The sequence below is a fragment of the Castor canadensis genome, chromosome 11, assembly GCF_047511655.1.
Source record: "Castor canadensis chromosome 11, mCasCan1.hap1v2, whole genome shotgun sequence".
Classification (NCBI taxonomy): domain Eukaryota; kingdom Metazoa; phylum Chordata; class Mammalia; order Rodentia; family Castoridae; genus Castor; species Castor canadensis.
The window spans coordinates 64,149,039-64,162,415 of NC_133396.1; the positions used below are offsets into that span (position 1 = coordinate 64,149,039).

The 13,377-nt window shown below is 43.2% G+C and overlaps 1 protein-coding gene across 4 annotated transcripts in view; it reads left to right on the forward strand.

The window, feature by feature from the left end:
* The window catches only part of Itgae (integrin subunit alpha E), a 60,800-nt gene that overhangs the window by 1,871 nt on the left and 45,552 nt on the right, over positions 1-13,377 (forward strand). The gene's annotated exons all lie outside the window — the stretch shown is intronic.

The following is a 13,377-nucleotide window of genomic DNA, read 5'->3' on the forward strand; positions in this document are numbered from 1 at the left end:
GGTGAGCATCTACCACAAGCCAGATCATCTAAGAGTCAAGCCAAAACCTGCCCAGGCACTGCAAAGCACGTGTTTTAGGATGGATTTTGATATTTGATATTTCACAAGCATTAAAATAGTTGTCATGGAAAGATCAAAACATGGTTGAACTTCCTTTTTGTTGTCTGTGTTTTTGTTACATGTGGAGTATGGAGTGAGTTTCACCTTTTTGATAGCTTATGGCTTTGATTTCCCATCAACAAGAATGTTTGAGGATATTAGACTCTGGTCCTCCCACTCCCGGTATAGACAAGGTGACTGAGGCCCAAAGAGGGACAGTGACTGATGGGGTTGCAAACAAGGGGCAGTAGAGACAGGCTCAAGTTCAGGCTTCTGACCTGCCTCCCCACTCTAGAAGTCTCCATGGCCTGGGTTACTAACCCTGGCAGCATCACTTGGGTCCTGCTCACTTATGTCTCCTGCAGCCCTGGAACATCTGCCTGCCCACCAGCACATGCCATTCAGCCTGACTGAGGCCTGGGCACTTCCCAAGTTGAGGGACACAAAGCAATGAAACTGACTTGCACTGAGACCACTTAGGCCACGGATTGGCTGTGCTGTGGGTCCAGGGGTGAAAGCAGGACCCCAGCAGCTCACTTTGGGTGAGACAAAAGATGCTGTGACATCTCTGCTGCATACTGAGGCTCTGAGACTTGGGGATGGACCATTCCCCAAGAGCTTTCTGCAGGAGGTGAGACACATTGAGTGAGTTCTGAGGGCTTGGGGAGAAGCAGGCAAAGAGGGTAGCGAGGGAGGGTGGGAAGGACTCAAGACTGTTAGCCCAGTCTGAGGGCCCCGAATTCTGGGCCTGCCTGGACCTCCCTGAGCTGGGGAAAATCCAGAACTTTTCCTTGCCTGGCTCTGACCTTCTGCCCTTCCCGACCCCCCCCCCCCCCGCTGGGTTGATGTCCCTTCTAATCACCCATGGGAGCACAGGAGATACCAGCTGTCTAAGAGAGGTTTACAGAGAAGTCAGACAGACAATGTGAAACTTGAAGCACCATTTCAGTTCCCTGCTCCAGCACGCACTCCTACTACCCTTGATTAGTTTTCAGCCTTGACTCATTCTGTGGCCAAAGAGGCTCACTTCTCCCTCCTGGGTCTCAGAGGTCAAGTCTACCGCATCATGTGATGAAGGGAACTATACTGACCACCAGTGAAACCTCACAGGGTGAAGAAGGAGCCAAAGTCCAGGGCCTGCAGCCCTGCTGGGACATGCTGGGTAGTGGGAGGGGCAGACCCAGCTCTGGCTGGGGAGCAACCCTGCACCTCAATCCTTGAGATCCGGGTGTTTGGTTGTCTGAGTGGGCCCTGGAGGCTAGGGAGGTCCTTAGCCCTAGACAGCGAAGAAGTTCTTCCTGTACAGAGGAACAAGAGGGGTAGAGACCTAGGCTTGTGAGAGGGATGGAGATTTTCACGGGAGCTAAAGACTGCTCCACTGTGGTCAGAACCTGCTGGGTTTGGTGGAGGGCACAGTGCGTGTCCTAGGTAGTGCATGCCCTAGGCAGTGTGTGCCCCTCGCCCCAGTGGAGAGCCATTAGAGGATGCCATAATACTCATGTTGGGGCTGGGAAAGGGGACCCCAGGCATGGGATAGCCCAAGCAAGGGGGAAATGTCAGAGCAGCGTTTGTGGGCAAGTCAGGAGGTGCGGGCTAGGTACCCTACATCTCTGACCTCTGACTCATGATGTGTGTGTGGTGTATGAGTATGTATATATTGGCGTATGTATGGCGTACATGTGTGTACATGGGGTGTATGGAGTATGTGTGTTATGTAAGGTATGTATGATGTATGGAATGTGTGTGGTGTATTGTGTGCACAGGTGTACATGGCGTGTATGAGGTGTGAGATGTATGCATGCAATATGCATGGATGTACATGGGGTGTATATGTGTTGTGCATGGATGTTCGTGGGATGTGGCATTCATGGGTGAACATGGGGTGTATGGAGTTTTGTGTTGTATATAAGGTATGTCTAGTATATGGGATTTGGGTGGTGTATGTGTGGTATGCACATGTGCACATGGCGGGTGTGTGGTGTATGAGGTATGCATGGGGTGTATGGTGTATATGTGGCATGCATGGGTGTACATGGGTGTATATGGGGAGTGGTATATGTGTGTTGTGTATGGGTATACACGGGGTATATGGCTGTATGAGATGTGTGAGGTGTGTACATGGGTGTGTATGGGCTATGTGTGGCATATATGGGCATACTTGGGGTTACAGATGTATACTAGTTGTGTGTGGCATATGGGTGTGTATGGGGTGAATGTGGTAAATGGGAGACACATGGACACCAGGCCTGAGAGGCCCACAACGGTGGGGTGAGTGGTGTGGAAGGCCTAGAGTGCCAAGCTGAGGGAGCCTGGACTCCACTGTAAGGGAAATGGGGAGCCACAGGAAATTTTGAGCCGGGTAGTGACAGTCAGACTTGTATGTCGTATGGAAGATGGAGTGTGGGAGACAAGAAGAGAGCAGCCAGACAGGAGGCTGCAGCCATCGTCCAGTCCATGGGTGTTGAGGGCAGGCAGGAGGGGAGGAAAATCAGGAAATCCACTCATACTGTAGTACTTGTGCCTGGCACCCAGTAACACCAAACACCTGTGGCTAACTTGTTATTTGACAGACTGTGGAGGGAGGGAAGTGTGGGTTGAGATAGACTCTGTGTGGGAGACTGAGGGGATGGGTTGAGGATGTGGTCCATGAGCCGCTCCCCCTGGCAGGTGCTCTGTTGATGGCTCTGAAATGTGACCCTACTCCAGAGCCTTTCTGGGTCTTCTGGGCAGGCGTTAGGACACCTGAGTGTAGGCCCACTTCTACAGTAGCTGCAATACATGTGACAAACTGTGCCCCTGAACCTCAGTTTATTGGGAACAGTGATAACCATTGTACTGTGAAATGCATATGTAAAATGCTCAGTGCAACAGGAGACAGGGTTGGGGAGGTAGTGGTGGCTGACAGGATGGAGGGAATTGTGTCTGACTCAGCAGACCTATGTGGTGGGGGACAGCTTTTGGGAGCAGCACTACCTGTGGGTAGTGTGGTGACAGACACAGGTTTAGCTAGGCTCTCACATCTGACAGCCTGTAAGGGGGTTGGAGACGGGTGGGTGAGGCTGTGAGAGAATGTGGTAGCCCCGCTCCTGTGGTCATGGCTCTCTCACACCACCATATGCATGCTGAACCTCCCCACAGCAGATCCTGGGCCAGCACAGCCCATGTCACAGATATGGAAACTGAAGTGAAGTGACAACCCACGGTTCTTTGGGATCTCTGTGGCAGAAAAAGATCTGAACTCAAGTCTATCTGTTCTTGGGTCCTGTGCTGTTTTCTGTGTGTCTCCATGATTGCAAAGGAAGGGGTTATTTGACCTAGAGGCAGAGCAAGCAAAAGTAAAATGTCAGGGGCCTAGCAGGAGCAGGGTGAACTATGCTGGCAGATCCTAGTTACCACACACCCACACACTCACTGTGACATAGTTTCTCGTGCCACCCTGCCTCCACAGGCGGCTCTCGCTGACCTCGTTTCCAACTCTAAAGCAGATTCTGCCCCAGCACAGTGAGTTGCTAGCACAGTAGGGAGCCATTCCTAGCTGGCCATTGTTCAGCTTTTCAGGGCTATTTGTGACCCTACTCCTCCATCAACTTCTCATCGCTTCCAGGTTTTCCTTTTTTTTTTTTTTCTTTGTGGTACTGGGGATTGAACTCAGGGCCTTGGAGATGCTAGGCAAATACTAAACCACTGCGTTACATCCCAGTCCACTTCCAAGTTTTGCTAAAGGCTTTGAAATCAAGCAACCTGCACCCCAGACACAAATATTCAATTTATTGAAGGTCCATGAACAAATTTCTCAACCTCTCTGAGCCTCATCCTGTAGCATAGTAGGTGCTACAGGAAGAAGGCTGTGATGTCTCTCTGTCCATCTCCTTCCTTTTCCTACCCCATTAGGCATATTGCACCAAAACCCCTCAGTTAAACAAAGCAAAAATGGGATGAGAGTATGGTGAGGAAGAGATACCCATCACATTTCCAGGCACCTCTTCTGGGCCTGGCTCTGTGCTGAGCTGGGCTTTGTGGTTAGGAGCTAGTGTGGATGATTCAGGTCAGATCACAGTTTGGGGAAGACAGACTTCCTCACAGATCACACTGATCAAGACAAGGTTTGTCAGACACAGACAGAAAGGACCCAGTGGGTTACTCTGCCCAGGGTCTGCTAGGCAGAGGTGAGAGTGGTGAGGATCATGTGCAGGTGGAGGGATGGCATGGACAAAGGCCTGGAGGTGGGAAATGTGTAGACAGTGTGCAGGCATCAGGCAGAGAGGAGCTCAAAAACATACCTGGCAGAGAATTGAGTGGGAAGTTGCCTCGAATGCCCAAGTGACACAGGATTTGTTTTCAAGTCTGGTCTGTTAGTGGAATAGGCAGTAAAAAAGGGGGAAAGAGAGTCCCCCTCACCCTTGTAACAAGATGGTAGTTCCCACTTTTTAGTTTTCTTGCCATCAATTTGTTGTCTTCTTGTTTTTCCCCAATCTGGGTGACTGAGAAACACAGGATTCAACATGGAATGAATTGAGGGATGTGAGTCCAAACACTCACTGAACATCCTCATCTAAACTCTGGATTCACAGAGGACAGCGCCACCCTCCTCCTGACCTGGGAGTCTTGACTTAGAGTCCCAAGGTACCACAGGGAGGCTATGGAGGCCACTCGCCCAGACCTACCAAGTGCAGGTCTCCATGCCAGCCCTGGGAGAACATGACGAGTGAGGGAGACACTGTTTGGTGGAGGGGACAATCACAGTGATAAGTCAGCAAGGGTTTGAGCAAGGTCATTTCAGATGGTACAAATGCCATGGTCAAAGCTCTTGAGGTTTAGAGTGCTCAGGTGGGGTTTGGAGGTCAGGAAGACCTCTCTCATGAGGTGAATAGTAAGGGTGAAGAAACCACTACATGGTGTGAAGGCAGAGCACTTCGGCTGAGGACAAGATTTTGTACTGGGAGAGGAGAAAATGACTTTCCTCCATCTGCTGCTAGGTTCTTTGGACTGTCAATTACATTGACATAAGGAAACTTAACAGGAGAACATAAGGCAACAGGAAACAGTAGATGATTGAAGTTTATACAGCATCCTGAGCTGCAGAGATTTTGGTAATGGAGGCACAAGTTATAGAGGGTGGGGAAGAACTGGAATGGAGAATAAGGCTGTCTTGCTATGCAGGCAGTGTCTCTCAGGTAACAGAAGCCATCTCTTCCCATAGATACTTAACTATCTTAGAGTTCCTTTATAGATGTAAATTTCTCTTACAAAAGGACAAATTTTTAGAGCTACTGTGTGTCCATTATGTCCACTGTTTCTCAGAACAACCAGCTTAATATACGCCAAAGAAATATATTTTGGAGCCAAGCTTGTGGCTCATGTCTGTAATCCTAGTTACTTGGGAGAGGGAGATCAGGAGGATCATGGGTCAAGGCCAGTCTGGGCAAAAAGTTCATGAGATCTCATCTCAACCAATAAAAAGTGGGGCTTGATACACACCTGTCATCCAGCCACTTGGAAAACTTAAATAGGATCAAAGTCCAAGTTGCCCAAGGCATAAATGTGAGAACCTATCTCAAGAATGACACAAGCAAAAAGGACTTGGGGGTGTGGCTCTAGTGGTAGAGCACCTGCCTAGCAAGCGCAAGGCCCAGTTCCAATCCACATAGCACCAAATAAAATACATAAATTTATTTATATAAATATATCTATAAATACAATGATTTATACATATAATTTTCTGCTCTCTTGCAGTCATATTTTGGGGTGGTGTGTCCTGAGCCCCATAGTACATACATGTACTTGGGAGGGTAGAAAGGGCTCTGATGTTTCCATGAGATTATCAAAGGACTCCATGATCCCCAAACAAGGAGGAAGTCAAGGTTTGGTGATGTTTTCTATGTTTTGTTTTGAACAGTGGAGGACATGGATAATAGCCTAGCAAGCTTGAGGCCCTGAGTTCAAACCCTAGTACCACAAAAAAAAATAAAGAAGAAAAAAAACTTAGTTCATTCATTAATGCATTTTTCCAGCAAATAATTTTATTTTTACTGAGTGCCAGAGCCAAAAAGTTTGGCTGCACTCAGAGCCAAAAGTGGGGTCTATCACAGAAAGTGCCAGCACTTATACATACGGTCTAGCTGATGACCTCCTTCTTGGTTTAATTGGATTCTTTTTTTGCGGGGGGGGGGGGGGGCGTGTGGAGAATACTGGGGTTTGAACTCAGGGTTTGGTGCTTGCACAGCAGGCACTTGAACTGTGATCCTCCAGATTGCAGCCTCCCAAGTTAGCTAGGATTATACATATGAGCCACCAGTTCCTGGCCTTTTTTTTGACACAGGGTTTGATATGACTTTGAACTGATGATGCTCCTGCCTCTGCTTACTGAATGCTGGGATTATAGGCATGGAGCACAAAACCCAGCTCCTCCCTTTTTTTAAAAAAAAGCATAATTTTCCTTCTGTCATTTTTTTTGTCTGCATATTTCTATAAGTCAGCACAAATCATTTTGGGCAAGATAGAGGTATTAAGAAAAAGGAATAAAGTATAGATGCCTACAGTGAGACTGTGAAAAATATATTTGTTTTTTGTCCCTCATTACCTGGTGTACAATCCTAAAATCCTTGGGGTTTTCAAAGTGATGTCCTTCTGTATGCTAGTAATTGGCAGTCCCTAGCTAGCTTCAAGATGGGGGCCCCTCACAGGAGGATTAGAGAACTGGACTTCCAACCCCACCCCCAAGCTCCAAAGAAAGGAGAGGAGCTGAAAGTCAATTTGATCACTATCACTAATGTCAATGATTTAATCAATCGTGCCTGCGTGAAATCTCCATAAAATAATAAAGGACTAGATTCTGAGAACTTCCGGAGTGGAACAGGTAGAAGTTCCTAGAGGTAGTATACCAGGAGAGGGCAGTGGGAGGCTTTGCAGTCCTTCTCATTTGTCTCACCCTATATATGTCTTCATCTGTATCATTCTTAATATACTTTATAATAAATCAGCAAATGTAGTACATGTTTCCCTGAGTTCTGTGAATCAATATAGAAAATTAATTGAACCTGAGGAGCCGGTGTTGGCGAAAACCCTGATTTATAGTTGGTTGGTCAGAAGCTCAGATAAAACAACCTGGGGCTTGTGGTGGGCATCAGAAGTGGGGGATGATCCAGTGGGACTGAGCTGCAACCTATGGGAGCTAATGCTACCTCCAAATGGATGTTGTCAAAATAAGGTTGAGTTAGAGGATATCAGTTGGTGTCTGCTGCTCAATGACTGCTTTCTCTGTGTGTGGGGGCAAGTTGGAAGCCAGCCCAGGCAAATAGTTTTTGAGACCCTATCTCAAAAATACACAATTAAAAAAAAAGGGCTGGCAGAAGTATTTTGTGTCGTGAAGTTGTAGGGGAAATTGAGTTTGCTATTTTCTATATCCTCTCACTACTTTGTGCCAGACTCAGGGAAAGGAACTGGGAATTTTGTGATGAGAGATTCTCCTGGCCCTCCTCCTTTACCTATACTAGGTTCTATTTTTTGAAGGTGGAGGGGACTGAGGTTTGAACTCAGGGCTTCATGCTTGCAAAGCAGGCACTCTACTCTTGAGCCACACCAGTCCATTTTGCTCTGGGTTTTGTTTTGTTTTTTGTTGTTGTTGTTTTTGTTTTTGTTTTGGTGATGGGGTCTCTCAAACTATTTGCCTGGGCTGGCTTTGAACCATAATCCTGATCTCAGCCTACCAAGTAAGATTACAGGTACGAACCACTGTGGCCTGCTGAGTCAGGAGCTGTGCTTGAACGTGACCCTTTCATCGTTTGTACATTATTGGTTCAGAAGCATTGTTCTACAGCAGATCTTGGACATCATGCATTTCACCCCCAAATACCGCATTTCTGAAGAATGCGGCATTTTCTTACATAGCCATGACATTCTAATCATCTAACAAAAGTAATGATAATTCTTTGACATCAGTTAAGACCCTGACAAATCTCCCTGACTGTCTCAAACTGTCTTTTTAACAGTTGGGTTGTTTATATTAACATGCAAACAAGGTCCACACGTTACATTTCATTGTTATGCCTCTCTTATTCTAGAGGACAAAGCCCTGGTCCTCACCCTTTGGCTTCATGCCTTTGATCTATTGTACAACTTGATCACTTATTTTACATCATACCAACATTCAGGATTCATTCATCTTGCTCCGACGTGTCCTTCTAGCCCCTGAGTCTCAGCAAAGCCGGAATTTAGTGGTACATGCTTCACTAAAGTCAGGTTTAGTCAGGCTCACACATGTAATTCTATCTACTCAGGAGGCAGAGATCAGGAGGATCAAGGTTCAAAGCCAGCCCAGGCAAACAGTTCGTGAGACCCTATCTCAAAAATACCTGATACAAAAAGGGCTGGTGGACTGGCTCAAGTGGTAGAGTGCCTGCCTAGCAAGTTCAAAGCCCCGACTTCAAGCCCTAGTACTGGAAATAAATAAACAAAATAAAGTCAGGTTTAACTTTTGGCGAGCGTACACTAAACACTTAGGAGTGGCCATACTTGCTGCCTTTCTTTCTTTTTCCCTCCATGTCAGGGTCTTCTCAGGCTTCTCTCAAGCTCCTGGGTGATCTTCCTGCCTCAGCCTCCTGAGTAGCTGGGACTAAAGATGCCTGTCACTGTGCCAGGGTCTCCATTTATTTCACTACTCCTTTTTGTTTCCTTGGCCAAAGTGTTTTGTTTGTTTGTTTTTTTAAAGCATTGCTACTCAAAGTGTGGTCTAAGGACCAGTATGGGGGAACTGATTAGGAACACAGAGTCTTGGGTCTGGGGTCTCTTAGGCCTTCACCCCAGGAAGCACCTGTGCTATGATGAACTTCTCCATCAAACTTTCATCTAGCAGTTTTATCCTCTGGTGAGCACAGCCTGAATTAATTATTATATTTTTAAAATTGTTTTGCCATGGTGGGGATGAAACCCAGGGCCTGTGCATGCTAGGCAAGCACCCCTGCACTGATCTACATTCCAGCTCCAATAATTGTATCTGATGAGAGCTTGCAAAATAGTGTTTGTCTGGTTCTAGTATTCCTCCTACATTTATTAGTAATAATTCATTTCTATACAGAGACAACCTTTTTCTTGTTAACTAGAGTTATTTGATGACTCTGAAGTGAAGTTCATACAGGAAAGGCAAGATGATGCTGAGTACTTCCTCTTTAATAGTCAGTTTTCAGAGAAAGGAGATGGGCTCCTGTTTCTTCCAATGGTGACCATGAGTGTTTTGATTTCTTTTATTATTTTCTTTTCTCTCTTTTAAATATTATTATGTTTTTTTATGTATTCAATGTGTTTCACTCGCTTGCAATATTATTCCCTTTTTTATTTATTTATTTATTTTTGGCAGTACTGGGGATTGAACTCAGGGCTTCACATTTGTGAGGCAGGTACTCTACCACTTGAGCCATTCCTCTAGCCCCAATTTTTTTTTGTGGTGCTGGGATTTGAACTCAGGGCCTACACCTTGAGCCACTCCACCATCCCATTTTTGTGATTTTTTTTTTTCAAAATAGGTCTCATGAACTATTTTCCCCGGCTGGCTTTGAACCTCCTGATCTCTGCCTCCTGAGTAGCTAGGTGTAAGTCACTGGCCCCGGCCCCAATTGTTATCTTCTTTCTATTTTTTTACCCAGTTGTTACATTTTTAAAAAGTACAACATACAGAAAAATGGACAAACTCCAGATCAGAAAATTTTGAAATTAAATAGGATCCATGTAATGTACCCATATATAGAAACAGCATTGCTGAGAGAACGTGGCTCAGGCCTGTAACCCTACATGGAAAGTCTTATTTCCTTTATGGTTAGTGCTTATTGTGTCCTATTTTTAAAATATTTGTCAACCCCCTCCAAGTACCTATCTTTTCTCTTAAACGTTTATTATTTTGTTTTTCACATTTAGATCTGTAATCCATCATGGTTAAAACATTTGGGGGCTAGGGTAGAGTATTTACCTAGCATGTGCTAGGCCCTGGGTTTCATCCCCAGCACTTGGAAAATTTTTCTTCATTCTTTATCTGATCAATGATGATGTGTAAAAGTACAATGACTCCTTTATATAGCCTCTGAATCTAGTGACCTTGCTAATGAAATTTAGATTCATGAGACCCTATCTTAAAAATATCCAATACAAAAAAGGGCTGGTGGAATGGCTCAAGTGGTAGAGCCCCTGCCTAGCAAGCATGAGGCCCTGAGTTTAAACCCAGTACTTCCCCCCCAAAATGATGTTCAGCTGGATGTCATAATAGATCCTAAGACATTTACAAAATAATGAGAGGATGCTATATACATTATGCTAGTAAACTTGGTAATTTGAATGAGTTGGGGAAATTCCTTATAATAAAAATTTACCAAAACTGACAAAAGAAGGCTGGAGGAGTGACTCAAGTGGTAGAACACTTGCTAGCAAGCAGGAGGCCCTGAGTTTAAACCAGGGCCACAACAAAACAAAACAAAAACTTGACAAAAGAAGAAATATGCAGTCTGAATAAGGGATTCAACTCATTCCTAAAATCCTTAGGAAAACTTTAGATTCAGTTGGTTTCACTGATGGAATCTTCCAAACATTTAAAGAAATAATATCAACCACATACAGACTGTTCCAGAGGATAGAAAATAAAAGCACACTTTCTGATCATTTTATAGGAACAGTGTAATATTGATACTTAAAACCTGACAAGAACAATAAATGAAAGAAAAATTGATAGTTTCGCTCTCTCTTGAAAATAAATACAAAAAGCTTAAACAAAATACCAGCAAATCAAATCCAGGGAAGTGTGATAAAAAAATTCGTAGCAAATTAAGAACAGAAGGGAATTTCTTTAATCTGATAAAAGAATTTCCAACAAACAAAACCTACCTTCAGCAAACTTTTTTGAGACAGTTTCACCAGATGGCTGGTCTCAAACTCAGATCCTCTTGCCTCCTCCTTCTGAGTGCTGGGATTACAGATGTGTACCGCCACACCCAGCTTGTTATTCTTCTTTAAAAACAAATTTTATATTAATTTTTCTAAGATAAGTTCATTTTCTATTTCATTGACATATGTTTGTATATTCCTTTCTGTACTTTCTTTGAGTTTGATTTGCTATTCTTTTAGCTTCTTGAAATAGAAGTTCAATTGATTTTCAGCCTTTCTTCTTTTTTAAAAAATGCATTTAAGGTTGTGCATCTCCTCTCAGCACTGCTTCAGCTGTATCTCACAAATTTTAATTTCTCATATCTTAATTCTCATTCAGTTCAAAATATTTTACCATTTCCACTGTGATTTCATCTTTGGCACTTGGTTATATAAAGGTGCATTGCTTAAGTTCCAACAAGTTCAGATTTTTCTAGTTCTCTTTTTGGCATTGATTTTAACTCCACTAGCCAGAGAACATATTCTGAGTAACTCACTGATACTTACTGAGGCTTGCTTTGTGGTTCAGTGCATGGTCAATTTTGGTAAATCTTTCACACGTGTTGAAAAAATGTTTATTTTACCATTGTTGGGTGTAGTGCTCTGTTTGCTGGTTAGGTCAAACTTGTTAATTGTACTGATCAGATCTTCTATATTCTTAATGATATTTGGTCTGCTTTTATAGCTAACATGAAAGATTTGTTAAACTGTTAAAGTTTCTCACTTTGGTTGTGGGGTTTGTATTGTTTTTAATTCAGTTAATTTTCGCTTTATATATTTTTAAGTAATGCTGTTGGGTACATACGCATTAAAAGTTGTATCTTCCTTCTGAATGAAGAACAACATATTTGTGTGTGTATATCTTCTTCTCTTGATAGCATAGTTTATAAATTTGTCTTTTGCATAATAATTTTGATTTGTTCCTAAAGTCTCTACTGATAAGTAAAAAGCCATTAATTGAAAATATCTCCACTAATTTCAGCAAAAAAATTGTGATGCATTCTATCCAACCCAAAACATCCAATTTTTACTAATAGGAAATACATTAATTGATCAACTTCATTTTTGTAGTGCTGGAGATTAAATCCAGGGCCTCACGTATGCTAGTCAAGTGCTTATCACTGAACAACATCTTTAGCCCAACCAATGAAACAGTTTGTACAAATAAAAAGAATAATTTGAATACAAAGTATGGTTTGTGTACCAAATTTATTTTAACAAAGTTTATTGTCCATGTTAAAAGAGAAGAAAAGACTTGAGAGTGATAGTGGCTAGATGTGGGGGAGCCATTAATGTGAAAGTATATTTCCTTTCTAGTCTGTTTCTTCACTGTTTTTTTTCAGCTTTTGGGAGACTCATGGATATCTCATATCCAAACAACCTTTGCACATAAAAATATGTTGCACAGAAAAATACTTTGCAGGCATAATAAACACTAAACCTGAAAACATTTTTAAAATGCATGAAATAGCTTGTGTACTCAACAGACTGCAGATGATAGAAGAGGCCACCTGCATAGCCCTTCCATTTGGCACACGTAAGCAAAATGTGGCATGCAGTACAGATTCATGCCATGGCATTGTTCGACTAGAAACTGTTGTATTAAGTAAGTTTGCCAATGTATCTTTGCCCGAAAGGACATGTTTATTCAATGTATTGAGATGAAAAAGTCATTGTCCTAAAAGTGGTGTAACTGTTCAAGAGCCATAATGGCAAAAAAGTTATTAGCTAAACAGTAATAGGACAGGTAAGTCTGTGAGTAGAACTTCACCTTGCTTTTTTCTATGGAAATATACATTAGAATTTTAAGCACTGGGGTGGCCAGATCATGCTTTTAAAAACCCTGGCGAGTTGGTGGGGAGAGGATTTAGTCACAGGGACAAGTCTTAAACGAGAAAGGACAGGAGATGAAGGTTTCCAAGCAAGAGCCCTGGATCAGTAAGGCAGAACTGAGAGCTAACAGGTCCAAATGCACATGAGAATTCTGAGAATGATGGAGATGGTGTTCAAGTCTGTGGGGATAAAATGAGCTATTCAAGAAGTAATGTTGAGGGAGTGTAGCTTAGTGGTAGAGCACCTGGTTAGCATGTGTAACACCCTGAGTTCAGCCCCCAGCACCAAAACAAAGAAGCAAACAAAACAAAAAAGCAAAACAACAATAAAAACAAGGCATGCTGAGACAATTGCATTAGAAGGAAAAAGAGTAAAGCTGGATCCCTATTTCACCCATACATAAAAATAAAGTTCAAATGGACCAAAGATTTAAGCATTAGAAATGAAACAACAAAAAAATCAAAGAAAATATGAGTTAATTTTTTAAAAAAATCTCTGCGTGGGGAAGTATGACACAAAACTCAAGAGTAATAAAGCATAAAG